Source organism: Canis lupus, chromosome 1 (assembly GCF_011100685.1).
Source record: "Canis lupus familiaris isolate Mischka breed German Shepherd chromosome 1, alternate assembly UU_Cfam_GSD_1.0, whole genome shotgun sequence".
Lineage (NCBI taxonomy): Eukaryota > Metazoa > Chordata > Mammalia > Carnivora > Canidae > Canis > Canis lupus.
The window spans coordinates 52734325-52745684 of NC_049222.1; the positions used below are offsets into that span (position 1 = coordinate 52734325).

Genomic DNA, 11360 nt, shown 5'->3' on the forward strand with positions numbered 1-11360 from the left:
TGCACAATACTTCTTAGCTAGTAGGCTTAGGTCCCATGAAATCCTATTACTTTTTCCATTTCCTCACATGTTTCCATTCATTAATCCTTTGAATTCTGCTACTTTTCTTTCATTACCTTGAAGAAAGGAAAACTCTTGATTCCCTAATCTCTGTTTGCGAACTATCCATACCCCTGATAGATTTATTAGAAGCCCCTTTAGAAACTGTAGACTTACTCTTGGTTGTTGATGGGTCTTATCTTAGGACTGAAGCAGGAAAATACCAGACGAGTTAAGCTGAAACAAATCTCACCTTACCTGAAGAAAAAGACCCCTTACCGGATGCAAAATCTGCCCAACAGGCAGAATGGAGATTGGAGGTTAGTATACGTTCTGGAAGAGCTGTGCTTTGAAGATAGTGCATGATTGTTGAACGCTCTGTAAACAGAGTTCTTGACCTTAGTAGGAATTCAATTAATGGCCAGGATATCAACGAATGACAAAGAGTTCCCTAAAGCTGTTATAAAAGTAGATGCTCAAATACAAGGGAGTATGTTGGAGGTTAAAAGAAATGTCCTGGCTGATTATTATGTCAGACAGGCAGCCCCCACAGAGATTCTAACCCTCATAATACACCAAGAGACTAAATGTTTGGAGGGATTCAAGGAGGCAAGAGATCAACTCCAAAGTAAGAAAATCTCTAATAGAAGCTTGTAAAAAAAATTATATAAAATTCCCCAACACAAAAGGAAAAATGGCCAATGCACTAAATTAACACCAATAGGGAAATTTTACTAAAATTGTTAAGGTTGAAAGTAGAGGAGGTCTTTGGCACATATCTCATTTGTCACTAGCAAAAGTCTGATGAAATTGTAAAGGCGAGTAAAAGTGGGACATAGGCAAGAGCCCAAACCTCACGAGCACTTCACAACTCTGAATGGATTTTATACGACTGCCCTCTGAAGTGGGTTAGAATATGTCTTTTGAACACTGCGTGATTATTTTTAGGATGGACTGAAGTCTTTCCTTTCTAAAATTCTCCAATTTTCATTATAGGAAAATAATTATTTGATTTTGTGTTTACAACTTGGGGAATTACTACTTATTTCTCAAGTGACAGGGAATTCCATTTTATTGGGACTATTATTAAAGAGTTTTGCAAAGCCCTGCCACTTGCTCAGAAACTCTAGGAAAGAAAGAAATGAAAAAGAGAATTCTAAAATTCAAATCAGCAAAACTTGCAAGTATCCTAGAACCTCGATGACTTAAGGTACTACCATTGGCTTTAGTGACAAGGTCAAATGACTCTAGGACTCATTGACTTTCTGCTCATTAATTACTAAGAGACAGACCCATATATTTGTGAATATCTTTTCCAATTCTAGGTTCCACGCTATTGTAAGTAGACATGGTCAAATATTGCAGGGACTTATGCAATATGCCCAACTGTATCATCAGGTGCAAACAGCCTTTCTATAACATTGTCCTAGACAATTTTATACCATCTAAAACCTAGAGATACCTGGTCTTCTGGAGGAGACATCAAAGAAATATCCCAAATCCCAAAGGAAAGGATGTTATTAAGCACTACTAACAGCTAACACAAAAAATTCCAACGGCATGATTCTTGGGTTATATATCTCAATTAAAGAGGCAAAACTTATCCCCAACTGACAGAAAACTTTCTGTTGGGAGACTTCAAAGCAAAGGTTCTGAGAAACCACTAGAAGTAGATGATCTTTAGAATGAAACAGCTTCTCCTCAGAACTTTGAACCAGGTTGATGATTGCATGAAATACAGACATCTTTCATGTAAGATCCACAGAACCAGACCACAGACTGTTATGCTTTAATCTGCATTCTTATGTTAATTAATTTTTCTAGAGATCTTCTTTCCTTTCCAGTCAGGTTAAGGCTACTTTGACTTATGTTACTTATAACACTTGATTCTTAATATTGTTTTTTTGTTTTTGTTTTTGTTTTTGGCATTCTTAGTCATTCTGTGACATGAGCCCACTATCCTGCTACAATTTACTTGTTACAGAATACAATCAAACTAACTGGTGGGATTTTACACATTTTCCTTTGGAGCTACTTAGCTTCCCTTTGTTCTTTTTTTTTTTTTTGTAATGGAGTTATAAAAATAATTAATTAATCAGTTGATTTCCTGGGTACCTGGACTCAACCAATAGGTGACTTTTGATTTGGCAAGCACCACAACAGCCAGAAATATTGAAAAATTTTATCTTGCATATCTGGAAAAGGAAATTAATGTCTTCACCAAAATAATATTTGGGGACCTTTTGTGGGAGCTAGTTTTAGTAGCTGAACTTTCACAGAAATAGGCAGATTTCATTAATGGTCTCTCCTTAGTGCAGGCTGAAGAATGACAGTAAGGTGGATACTGAGAAATAGAAGTATGTCTATAACCACATCACATACTACCCACCTTAGCATAACTTTACTATTATAATTATCTTATTAACATATTTTTATTATTTCAGGGATCTTTGTCCAAGTTTGCAAATAACTTTCAGAAAGATGTCAAATAATATTTAATAGAGAGTATCAAACTACAATTTACTCATTGAACCTCTTGCTTCAAAATCATTGCCTTCTGTGGCCATCAATTTTAAACTATCACACAGAGCACTTTTCTTCAGGAACAACAGGAATCATATTGACCCTCCTGCCTGAAACAGCCAAACCAAACCAATCCAAACATAGGAACAATGGTTTTTTTTCACACCCTGGATAGGACAGTGATCCTTGAGAGATGGTTATAAAACAAGATGTATCTTATAGCTGGTAAACTTGTTACCTTGAGAGAATTTGTAGGTTGCAGCCCAGAGAGGATGAATGCATAGACTCTCTGAGTCAAGAAGATAGTTTGGGGAGTCTGGGAAGGCAAAATAGCTAGAGTACAGAGCATAGTAAAAGATCCTCAAAGGCCTATGGAGAGGCCCCTTTAATTATTCATCAGAATGCAGATCACCATAGACATGTGGAGAAACTGGTCGAAGGCAGAAGAAGGGCCATCTGAAAGGACTGTAGGAGACAGTGAATGCTTATAAAGGGCTGGGACATTAGCCTGTTTCCACCAGCCACACTGGCAAACTCAACTCACGGGGCACTGGAGACAGTACTCTGAAGGTCACGTCTCTGTAGCAGGGAACAATTAGCTCTAGACCGAGCACTGCTCCAGGCATGCCTAACAAATGATTAATATGCAAGATCTGAAAGGATCAAAGTGTTTATAAGGAATTTAATTGCATTACAGAACAAAACTCAAGAATCTTTGTAGAAATACAAAAATGTCCTACACTCAAAAAGATAAAATTTGCAATGTCAGGCATAAGAAGAAACAGGAAAACATGACCCACAGTGGGAGAATACATGAGTAATTAAAACAGACCCAGAGCTGATCCAGATGTTCAAATTGACAGGAAAAATACATTAAAAAGTTATTATATCAATATGCCATATTTTCTTTTTTAAAAAAATATTTATTTCAGAGGAGGCAGAGAGAGAGAGAGAGAAAGAGAGAGCATGAGTGGAGTAGGGAGGGGGAGATGCAGACTCTCCACTGAACAGGGAGCCTGATATGCTGCTTGATCCCAGGACCCTGCTGAGTCGAAGGCAGGCGCTCAACTGACTGAGCCACCCCGGTGCCCCATACTATGCCATATTTAAAAAAAAATTAAGTGGAGACTTGGAGATATGGAAAGGACTCAAATTGAAATGGTACAGATAGAAACTATAATGTTTGTAGAGAAAACACAGTGAATGGGATTAACACCAGATTAGACATGGTGGAAGTAACGATTAGTGTACTTGAAGACATAGTAATAGGAACTACACAGAACAAAACATAGGGAAATATTTAAATGAAAAGAGCATCTGTGATCTGTGAGTAAACTTCAAGTGATATAATAAGCACTGAACTGGGATCCTCAAAGCTAAAGACGTTGCTCCTCTGCTTTGTCATTTGCAGTGAAAAATCTGCTGTTATTCTATCTGTTCTTCTGTAGACATTGGGACTTTTTATTCTGGCTACTTCTAAGGTTTGGCTTTTAGCATTGGATTTAAGCAATTCACTTATGCTGTGCTTTGATATAGTTTTCTTCATGTTGTGCTTGGGGTTTGTTGTGATTCTTGAATTTGCACGTTTATAGTTTTCATCATGAGTAATCATTTTCCTTCACATTTTTTTTTCCTCAGGACCCTGAGATCATGACCTGAGCTGAAATCAAGAGTCAGATGCTTAACTGACAGAGCCACCCAAATACCCCTTTTGAGATTTTATTTTAAAGTGATCTCTACACCCAACGTGGGGCTTGAACTTATAACCTTGAGATCTGACTGAGCCAGCCAGACACACTTATAAAGGATTTTTGATTATTAACTCTCTTTAAAAGATATTCAAGTGCTTAAACAAAAATAATAACAATGTATTATTGGGCTTATAATATGAAAAAGTAAAATGTATTAAAGCAATAACTTAAAATCAGGCAGGGCAGAAATTGACGTATATGGTTTATAAGTCTCTTAAATTATACATGAAATGGTATAATATCGCTTGAAAGTAGACTGTAATAAATTAAAGATGTATACTGTAAATCCTAAAGCAACCCAAAATAACAGAGCAGAGTAACAACTGATGAGCTAAAAAAAAAGAGATAAAATGGAATCATAAAAGAGATTCAATTAGCCCAAAATACAGAAAAAGAGGGACAAGACAAGAAAGAACAGATGTGAGCAAAATGATAGATTAAACCCTAATCATATCAACAATCCCATTAAATGCAAATGATTTAAACACCCAATTTCAAAGGCAGAGACTGTCAAATTGGATGAAAAGCAAAGCCCAGTTATAAGTTGTTCACAAGAAACACACTTTAAATTTAAGGCACAAATAGATTAAGTATGCAAGTATGGAAAAAGCTATCCCGTGCTAAAAGGCCAGTCCAAGGAAAGCTGCAGTGTCTATATTAATACCAAGGATACCGAAGAATATTACCAGAAATAGAGAAAGTCATTTCTTCTTCCCATTATTTTAAAGGGGATAATTAGTCAAAAGGGCCCCCAACCTGTAAATATTTATGACCTTAATAACAGAGCTTCAGAATATATGAACTGGAAATGGAAAGAACTTCAAGAAGAAATAGCAAATCCACAATTATAGTGGAAAATTTCCATAGCCACTTCTCAAAGTTAGTGGAAGAAGTAGACAGAAAGTCAACAAAGAAATTATAGACAAACAGCACTATCAATCATCAGGACCTGATTAACACAGAACATTCTGCTCTATGACGGCATAATGTTTAATATTATTAGCTATTGAGGAAATGAAATTAGTACCACAATGAGATGTCACTGCACACCTATTAGAATGTCTCAGATTAAGAAGATTGACCCTACCAAGCTTTGGTGAGGATGTGGAAAAATGAAATTCTGTATACTATGGGGGTGGGAATATAAAATGATACAGTTTTGGAAAAAACTTGGGCAGTTTTGTTCTCTTTATTGTTAGTGACATCCAGTGCTATATTAGTTTTGGTTGTACAGCACAATTGTTTGACAATTCTTCTATACATTACCCAACGGTCACCATGGTGAGTATAGTCATCATCTGTCATCATACAATGTTTTTACAATATTATTGACTATACTCCCTGGGCTGTACTTTTCATCTCCATGACTTCTGTATTTTTGTAACTGGAAAGTTGTACCTTTTAATCCTCTCCACCGATTTTGCCCGTCCCACCAACCCCTCTTCTCTGGTAACCATCATTTTATTTTATGATCCTGTTTCTGTTTGTTCACTGATTTTGTTTTTTTTTAGATTCCACATACAAGAGAAATTGTATGGTATTTGTCTTTTTTGTGTGACTTATTTCACTTTGCATAGTAATGCCCTCTAGGTCCATCCATGTTGTTGCAAATGGCAAGATTTAATTCCTTTTGTGGTCAAGTAATATTTCATTATGTGTGCATATATGCCACATCTTCTCTATCCATTCATTGACAGATGGATGCTTGGATTGCTTCCATGCCTTGCCTGTTGTCAATAATGCTGCAGTGAACACGGTGTGCATATATCTTTTCAAATTAGTATTTTCATTTTCTTTGGGTAAATATTCAGAAGTGGAATTATTGGATCATATAGTAATTCTTTTCAATTTTTTTGAGGACTGTCTATACTATTTTCCGTACTGGTTGCACCAATTTACATTCCCACCAATAGGCTCAAGGTCCCTCTTCTCCATACCCTCACCAACACTTACCATTTCTAGTCTTCTGGACCCTAGACATTTTCATCAGTGTGAGGTGATAGCTCACTGTGGATTGGTTTGGATTTGCATTTCCTTGATGATTAGCATCTGATGTTAATCCCTAATGTTGAGCATCTTTTCATTTGTCTGTTGGCCGTCTGTACATCTTCTTGGGCAGTTTCTTTCTTCTTTTTTTTTTTTTTTTCCTTGGGCAGTTTCTTAAGAAAGGTAAATATCAACCATATTATCCAATCATTCCACTCCAGGATATTTATCCAACAGAAATGAAAGCATATGTCCTTATAGAGGCTTGCACACAAATGTTTAATGCAGCTTTATTTGTAAAAGTTGGAAACTGTAAACAACCAAAATGACCTTGCATAGATGCATGGATAAACACACTGTGACAGGTACATACAATGGAATACTTTACAACTCTAAGGGGAATGAATTATCGATGCATGCAACACAAATACATCTCAAAGTACTAGTGCTAAGTGGAAGATACCAGATGAAAAGAGTACAAATGGTATGATTCCACTTAGGGAACTAGAACCCACAGTGACGAAAGCAGATCAGTGGTGGCCTGGGGTAGAGTAATGGCCAGGGGTGGGAAGGAAGGATTACATAAACGCACGAGGAAACTTTTGGGGGTGGCGGATATGTTCACTCTCTGGACTGTGGTGGTGGTTCCAAGCATGTATACACATATGTCAAAACTTATAAAATTGTCTAATTTAAGTAAGTGTAGTTTATTGTATGTCATTTATACTCCAACACAGCCTCTAAAAGGTTATGCTACTTTACAAAAACCAGAAATAGAAAATTATTATGAATGATTCTCACCCAACCTAACCAAGCCTCCAAACCATAAGATTCTCCTTAAGCCCAACTTTAAAATCTCAGCAAATATCTTTACCTTGCTCTTCCTTTTCTGAGACGTTGCCATGGCTCTGCTGAGCAGGTGCCTGCCCCACTAAGCAATAAATTTAGCTATGGCTGATCAACAGGTTGGTTTGGTGACATTGTAAGGAGCCAGAATTTGATAGCGTTTCAATACCATGGAACACTATGCAGTTCCAGAACAGAAGTTCTAAATCAGAGAACACAGGATTTCTAGGACACAGTGGGTAGGTGGGAGAAGCCAAATGCAGAGCAAAGTCTTACATTTTTATAAAGCACTGATTAAATAAAATAGCCTTTTAGATGACTAGATCTATATGCTTGTGCCGTGATGATGTGACCCAGCAGAAAGCTATAAGTAGAAATACTATGTCAGTTGGTGAACACTGGTTGTCCGAGGAAAGTGACAGACCAGATGGAAGAGGAGGGTGGGGGGTGAGGGTAAGGCAAAAAACAAGCACGCAAACAGACCTGTCTAAGGAAGAAGAAAAGTGTCCATAACGAAAGCAGCAATTGCATTATGAGCCCTTTTCTGTGCTTAAAAAAAGGCTTTAAACTATTGTCAAGTTTCCTTGAATTTTCCTGAATTAACAAACACACAGTAAAAAGTATTATTTTATTACACTCACTGTTACCTCTCTTTCTAACCTTAGCAGCCTATTATCTCAGTAATTATAAGAATTCTAGTGTAAATAGTAAATCTCGGAATAACAAGATCGCCTTAATAAGGATCTTTTTTTTTAAAACAACCATTACTTTTGCTTTATCGTTTGTTTCACAAATGTCATTAACACTTGATTACTTGATCAACGTTTCATCGTTTTTAAAGATATAAATCTTCTGGCATATTTTTTTTTTAAACAGGAAACTGCTCCGGTGTTCATGTTATCACTTGTATAAAACTAGCCTAATTCCATACAAATTGAAAAGACCTTGGCACTGCCTTTGTCTCTGGTGAAAAATGAGCCCCATTTGATGGCTGACCTTCCAAACAACTGTAGTTTCCACAGAAATATATAGGATCCATCGGCCCACAGCTGTTACCTTCTAAGAATCATGACTTGAGTGCTCAGGGGAAAACTAATTCCACTGGTAAGGCTGAGTTGACGGAAACACTCAAAACTACGATAAAATGAAGTGGATGCATATAAACCCTGAGAGAGAGAGAGAGAGAGAGCTTTGATTGGAAGCAAGACGGGTCTCTTCACTGAAGGCAGGCGCAGTTGTGTGGTTGACAATCTTGGCTGCTAACATTCTCGATTATTCGAGAGCCTTAAAATGGATGTTTCTCATTGCTCTCCCACAAAATGGATATGAGTGAAATTTTCACAAATGATGATGCTTATAAAATAGACGTGACAGAGAGGATAGCGGGTTGTTTGGAGAAGTGAATTAGCCTCTTTGGCCTGTTTGTGGTCTCTTGTGAAATGCTCATGGATGCAGTGACCAATTCCCTTTCATGTTAAGAATTGCTTCTTATCCCCAAACAGACCGATCCCCCTCATCCTTTTACGTTGCCGGGCAGCTCTCTGCTACCCAGATGCCCAGAAACAGATGCTTCCCCTCCCTTATTGCCTCAGAGGTCAAGACAGTAGAGCTTGATAGATGGCAGAAGCAGTTTCCTTTATAACCTTCCTGTTCCTTGATTTCTGACACTCCCATCACCGTGCAGTGGTCACCTTGGGAAGTCTGGGTGAGTGTCTTCTGTTGCGTTAGAATGGAAAATTTGGCTAACCCCTGGATTATCTGAAAGGACTTTCCTGCCATTTGGGTATCGTCTTCCTGTGCAGATTACAGTGTGTATTTTTGTGTCCCTCTTCTTGCCTTATTACCTGCCTTCTCCTTGCCCTAATAGGCCACTCAGGTGCCGTTCAGAGACTTGTTTTATTGTTTAGCTGCAAAGGTAAAGCGTATGATGCAGGGAATTCAAAGATTAGATTGCTGGGATGCTGACTATAAGCCCTTGTAGATAAGCAGAGGGAAAATTTTTAATTAAAACTAATTAACATGAAATTGGAGTTTCTGGTCATTAATTGTACGGTCTGATTTAAATTTCTGAAGCTCCTTAGGTCTTGCACTAAAGATTGAATCTGTGGGAACAAGGATATTCGTGGGGGTTTTTTTTGCCTTTGCAAGTGACTTTGCTCAGACTTTCTGTACAAGTTTTATTTCCACTCTGGAATTAGACTGAGGTAATATGCCTGGGGATAGATGCAAGGAATGAGGTGGAGAAATTAAAAACTTAGCTATACCTCCCTGGAGCACATGAACAGAGTTTTTCTAGATGCCCAGCATCCTCTTCCTTCCAGGCAAAAAAAAAAAAAAAAAAAAGAAAGAAAAGAAATTCCGTGAAGTATTAATGGTCCTTGTGAACTGTTTCAGAACCATTGAAGGCATTTTCAAGAACAACATTTCTTCCCTTTGGGGTCCCCAGAGTCAGGAGAGCAGAGGCCTCAGGAAGTGCACCCCCCACCCCCAGGGCAAGCTGCAGAGGGAGCCTACCTTCCAGTTCCTGGGCCTGGTGGGTGTAGGAGTGCCAGGGTCAAGGCCTCATATGCATTATAGGGGGACTATGGTCTAGGTGAGGTCACTCTCTCTAGCTCTGCATCTGGGACCTGGAGGAAGCCATCCAAACTGCAATAAACCCATTTTTTTTTCCATCAGTGACAAGGAAATGATAGCATTGGTGCTGTTTATGCAAAGGGGGTCCCTACTTCCACGGGCTGTACCGGGAACAGTGAGGAGTGTGCTGGGCTGGTTAAGGAAGGACAAATGAGTGGCAAGAAATGCTCACACCAGTGGGCTTTACTAGTCCGGGTTCTGTAGAAAAACAGAACTGATAGGATATATTCTTTGTCTTAAAAAATTACTCTTATTAATATATTCTTTTGATTATAAATGTAATACCCATTAATGTATGATATCAGTAAAATACAGTAGAAGAACAGGAAAATAAAATCACCTGCAAATCCCTCACCCAGAAATTATCATCTTTTTATATTGTGGTGTATTTTCTTTTAGCCTTTACTTATGAAAAATTAACTTCGATGTCACATAAATGGTTCTACAAAAGTATTGCTGGAAGTTTACATTTAGCAATTTTATAGCTCGTGGCTTTAAATTTGAAATACACACACACACACATTTGGGGGGATAGAGTGAGAAAAATTTATTTTTAGGAATTGGCTCATATGATTGCAGGCCTGGCAAATCTGAAATTTGCAGCGTAGGCCAGCAGGCTGGAAACCAGGGAAGAGTTGATGCTGCCATCAGAGTCCGCAGACCATCTGGGGACAGTTTCCTTCCTGTGGGAGGTCAGTCTTTGCTTTTCAGACCTTCAACTGTTTTGATGAGGCCCACCCACACCACAGAGAGTCAATCTGCTTTACTCAAAAGTATACCAATTTGGGTGTTAATGTCATCTAAAGCTGCTTTCACAGCAACATCTAGACCAGTGTTTGACCAAACATTTGGGTGCCGTGGCCTAGAGAAGTTGACACATATCATTGACTATCCACCCAGTGAGGACTGTGTGAGATCAGCCCAGGCTCCAGATGACTGGCCCAGAAGAAGCTCTGCCTTGATGGGTTAGTTGGAAAGTCAGACATGGCGAGGGTAGGGGGACAGTTCTTGGGAAGAGGAGGGACCATTCTGTTCCAGCCACTTCTCCCTGGTGCTCTGCAGACCATTTGTTAACAGACGTTAGGTGGAAGCTCTTCTCGGCACATTACCTTTCCGCAGGCTCTCTGAGCTAGTGGGGCTCTGTGAGAAAGTCCCCAGAGCGTGCAGAGTGAGTCCCAGCTCTCCAGGAAGTCGTTCTTGGAGGCAACTTGCACCCCAGACCACTTAAGGACTAACAAATCAGGGGTGGCTCATTGGCTTTTCCTCTAATGTCCTGTGGGAGTTTCCTGATGGCTCACCTCAAAGTCTTAATAAGAGAGCAAGAGGCCAACTGCCAGAGGAGGGCTGGCTGAGGCTCTGTCCTTGGGCAAAGCCTCCATTCTTCTGTGACATTTGCTTTAGTGCAGAGCCTAGTTAGGGAGAACTCTTGGGTTTGATTAGCAAGAGGATGCTTATCCTTAAATAAATTCACCCCTGCATCCCACCCATTTTCTAGTTATCACTTAAGAACCACTTTATTTTTAATATCTTAATAATTACTTTTTATCACATCTTTGCCCATACGAATGCCATATGACACAA

General features: G+C 38.8%; 1 long non-coding RNA gene across 1 annotated transcript; it reads left to right on the forward strand.

The window, feature by feature from the left end:
- Positions 1–248: 248 nt before the first annotated feature.
- On the forward strand, positions 249–5853 carry LOC119870665. Its single transcript, XR_005353093.1, has 2 exons — positions 249–359; positions 4201–5853. It is a non-coding gene; the product is annotated as an uncharacterized LOC119870665 (long non-coding RNA).
- Positions 5854–11360: the final 5507 nt, after the last annotated feature.